The 4,583-nt window shown below is 38.7% G+C and overlaps 1 protein-coding gene across 4 annotated transcripts in view; it reads right to left on the bottom strand.

Moving 5' to 3' along the window:
* Positions 1–4,583, bottom strand: part of RPS6KA2 (ribosomal protein S6 kinase A2) — a 272,415-nt gene that overhangs the window by 38,745 nt on the left and 229,087 nt on the right. The window lies entirely within an intron of this gene.

The following is a 4,583-nucleotide window of genomic DNA, read 5'->3' as shown; positions in this document are numbered from 1 at the left end:
GCAAGGAAAAATATTGGTCTGTTGCTTTGTTATCAAGTTTCACTGAACCTGATTTCAGGTTCAGAGCCAGCATAGCCAGCGGGGGACTATGACTCTGGAGATCAGGGTTTGATTCCCTGACCTTGAATTAGCCACACACTCCCAGCCCTAGAAAACCCTGTGATAGGGTTGCTTTGGGGTCACCATAATTCAGAAAAGGCTTGAAGGCACATAACAACAATCACTGAACACCTTCTGTGTTCAGTAGCATTTAGTCAGATGCAAAGAGAGACTTGTATACTTGACCACTATGATCACAATTGGATTTAACTGTATTAATGACAAATCAGTCATTGAAATTGTATGCCTCATATATTATCCTACCATTTTGTTTACCAACTTAAAAAGAAAAACAAATTGATTATTCAGGCAGGATTGGGGAAGGCAGTGACATTGCTAGGGGTGTGCAGGGGCTTCACACCCCACTAGGGGACACCCTAAGAGGGGGGTGACACAACTGGTTCTCAAAATTCTGCCTTTACACCTGCATCTCTTTAAAATGAAGCGATGGAGTGAGTGGAGTGAGGCCTAGCGGAAGGGAAAAGCAGATGCCATAGGTTTTTGATAGTTTTTTTTTAAAAAAATCAAAAAAGTTAATTTAAATTTTTTTAAAAAAAAAATCCTTTAAAAACTTCACATTTTACCAAATTTTCACTTTAAGAAAATGACACTATGTTTATGTAAATACATTTAGGCTGTGCATATGATACTGTAATTTAAAAGTGTAATTTAAATTGTGCTAGCTCTTTTATGTTATGATTATTACCATAACATAAACTGACTATTTTCAGTAATATATGGGAATTCCAATTTATGAATAACATTAGTACAAAAAACATTACTAAAGATTCTGTATGGTGTGGTATAGGAGGAGGTCAATGCAGGAGTGACACCATGAGTTATGGTGGAAGTAACTGGACTGTAGCTCTCATCATCTCAGCATTCTTAGACTCCAAAAGCCAAGTTCCAGGAATAAGCTTTGGGGAATATTGTCTGAAATTAAGGTTGAGGCTACACCATATATGAAACCAAAAATAGAAAGGATGCTGACTAGTTATATTCAGTCAGGATGTTACAAATCTTAAAACAACAACAAAAGCAGTCATCATAACCTTGGAACAATGGGGACAATAGAACAGCCTAAGCTTGGCTCAGGAAACTGTGAAAAAATACTTGCCCTCAAGAGGCTGTCACTGACATGAATAGCATATAGCATTTATTTTAAACTAAGGTTGGGTACACAAGAGTTTCTTTTTAATGAATTAAGGGGCTGTACAAACAGCCCTAAATGGGTGGCCACCAGCCGCCCCTTCTTTAACCGGATTGAGGCTGTGGCAAGGGCACGCTTCAGCCCTGATCTGGCCTTTCCAGGGCACGAAAAGGAGTCGTAAAAAGTGGCTCCTTTTTGCACCCTGGAAAGGGTGCCATAGCTGTGGTGGCGTGGCTATATGTGGCTATAATGGTAGATTGATCCATTGAATGTACAGGAAATATTAAGTCAACAATTATGCAAGTGTCATTAATTTAAGAGTCTATTCTGGTTGAAACTAATAGTCAAATGGGATGGGGCAGAGTGTGGTCTTCTAGATGTTTTTAGACTGCAAACCCTGCATTTCTCACTGTTGCTTAAGCTGACTTGGACTGATGGGATTTATATTTTAACATCTAGAAGGCTGCACTTGGACGACTCCCATTTTAAGAATTAAGCAGCAGCAAAGAAAAACAACACCTGAGATTTCCCCTCCTCCTTCTCAGATACATGTCATTCAGAAATGCAACTTCTACAACAAAGCCAGATGGCTACAAAATTACACTGCCAGAAATCCTGTTAACAACTGTCTGTCAGAATTCTAACGCTAGGATTGTTGAGTGTGGGATCAAATGGTGCTGTATAGCAGTTTCATCACACCACCCACAGTGGTTACTTAGCTAAGGCTGTCAGCCACTAGGGAACAATCTTTGCTCTTTGACTTCAGCTTTGGCTCAGACTGGATCAAATTGTTCTGCTCATTTAGTGTGATATGTTTGTTGTGATTCCAGATTAAAAAGTCAGCAATGGAATTTAGGCATGGTAGGGAATATTCACTTTTTTATCTGCTGTACTGGTTCTCAATACAAGCATGTAAAGAAATGCACAAATCCTCCAGGATGCTGTGTCAATTAACTATTCAGCTAGATCTAGTCTTTTCTGTTCCCACAATCAATTGTATAAAAGCCAAGATTCACATTTTCTTTTGCTTTAGTATTTTTCTTCTTTCCTTTTAAAAAGTCTTGGGCCTCATTCCCACTACCTTTTAAACCAGATCGCGAATCAGTTTGAACCACTTCAAACAACCCTGGTTCCCACTTAATCTGAATCGCTGAAGTGATTCCAAGAGGGGGGCCATGTGCTAGACCCATTTAACCTGCGTCTTTTTGATGCTGATTTTTTTCGACTTCTTTTTCAATAAATTGAATTTGCCTAAGTGTGAACCACATGCGGATCAGAATCGATTCAAATTTCCCCTTCTGTCAGCTGGAACCGAATCATTTTGAAATGATTCATTTGTGAAAGGGAACCACAAGTGGATTATTTTGGAGGGGAAAAATGCAATTGGGGCAAATGTAGTGGGAACCATGCTTTGCTGTCGAATCAATCCATCGATTTGGATCGCACACCAATTTATCTGTTAATGGGACTAGGGCCTTGGAAGCAACACCTTTATTACAGATATTGGATCCAGAAAGATGCTTAAGAAGAGGACACTGGAAAAAGTTTGCTTAAAGTGTATATTAAAGGTGAGAAGTGTGGTCTGTATTTGTATCTCTTTGTGTTAAGTTCAGTGAACTGTTTCTTTTATATTATAATGTCTCTGGCCAGACAGCTCTTCTGAGAATTCCATTCTACTGTTGATGCCCTGCTCTGTGTTCATGCAAGACCTTGGAAAATTTACTGTTTGGACTACAACTCCCAGGTTTTCCTAAGAAGCATTGCCAATGAATCCCAGTAGATTTGTGGGAGTTGTACTTCAAAAAAGTAAAAACCATGGAAGGACATTGCAATATATGACAACTGCAGCAAGAATAATATATGCCTGAAGGTGGAAGACTACTGCTATGTCTACACAAGAGAAGATTGGCTGATGAAAGTAATAGAATTTCCTGAAATGGATAAATTGACAATACTGATCAAAAAGAAATCTTCGATTAATTTTTTAAAAGATTGGGAATTATTACTTATTGCCAGTTGCATTGGGGATATGGATCAACTATAGGTTTTTTTTTTAATAAACAGTTTGTGTATTGTGGAAGCATAAATATAATTTATAATGGAAGTATAACAATTAGTGGTATATATCCATCAGTTAGGCAGGGGAAGTCAGCATTATTTGTTAATTTTAATTTAGTAGTTTAAATAATTCTGTAATTGTTTGTTTGTTTTAAAGTACTGTATCTTTGTGTTGTTGTGTTAAATTGCATTTATATTTAATAATTCTAAGTTGAGCCATGGACCAAGTTCCCCAGAGACTCCCTCTCATTAGGACCTCCCTGTCTCCACAGCAAGACTTAATAACTATGTTTTTCTCTGTACCTCTCAAAATGGTGACAGGAAGTGATACTGAAGAAAAGTGAGGTATTTGGGGATAGTACTGGGTTTTGTGGTGCTTGTGGATATAGGTTTTTCACATGTTTTCATGCACTTGGAGGTCATTCTGCATGATCTGGGGCAAAAAAAATACCTGAAAATCATGCTGAAAATATAAAAGAAATGGAAAAGGGAGGGCCTTTAGGGAACCCTTGGAGGCTTCAAAAGCCACAAAATTAGAGTCCTATGCCCACCCCAATTGAGACCAATCCTTTGCTCAATGCATGTTCCACTTTTGATTAGAGGCAAGTACCTTCAAGTCCCCATACAATCCGCCCCGCACACTCAGAACATCTGGGCAGCAACTGTTAAGGGTTCCAGGGGCCAGATTAGCCTCCACCTCTAGGAGGGCCTTTACCATTTCGGCCCCCAACCTCTGGAACTCTCTGCCCATTGAGCTCCGCTCAGCCACCTCCCTGGCCCAGTTTAAAAAGGGGCTGAAGACTTATTTATTCAAGCAGGCATACCCCTGATGTGTGCCCCGAACAACCCCTCCCTCTTCTCTTCATCAGCATGGCAAGCTGGCTGGAGTTGTATTATTGTCATTTTAATTGAATGTGTATTTTTTAGTGTATTTTTGTATTGTGTTGTATTGTGTTGTACACCGCCCTGATTTTGTAGAAGGGCGGTATATAAATAAAGCTTTTATTATTTTATTATTATTATTATATAGACCTTTCTTCCATATTATAAAGCAACTTGCCTAGATAGGTGTAGCTAGCCCCTTCATTTTCGTACTTGGGAAAATTACTTTAGACAATTGCAGTATGTCATTTTGATATTGTTTTTATTGCATATAATTGTCTTTTTTTCTGATCCAAGGTAAAGCGGCTTGAGCGTATTGCATAAAGGTGGAATGTAGATTAATAAACCATGCATTTCTCTACATATCTGTTCAGAGGTAAGTGACAGTCTCAGT

The sequence above is a fragment of the Sceloporus undulatus genome, chromosome 1 (genome assembly GCF_019175285.1).
Source record: "Sceloporus undulatus isolate JIND9_A2432 ecotype Alabama chromosome 1, SceUnd_v1.1, whole genome shotgun sequence".
NCBI classification, from domain to species: domain Eukaryota; kingdom Metazoa; phylum Chordata; class Lepidosauria; order Squamata; family Phrynosomatidae; genus Sceloporus; species Sceloporus undulatus.
This window is presented reverse-complemented; position numbering and strand designations above follow the sequence as displayed.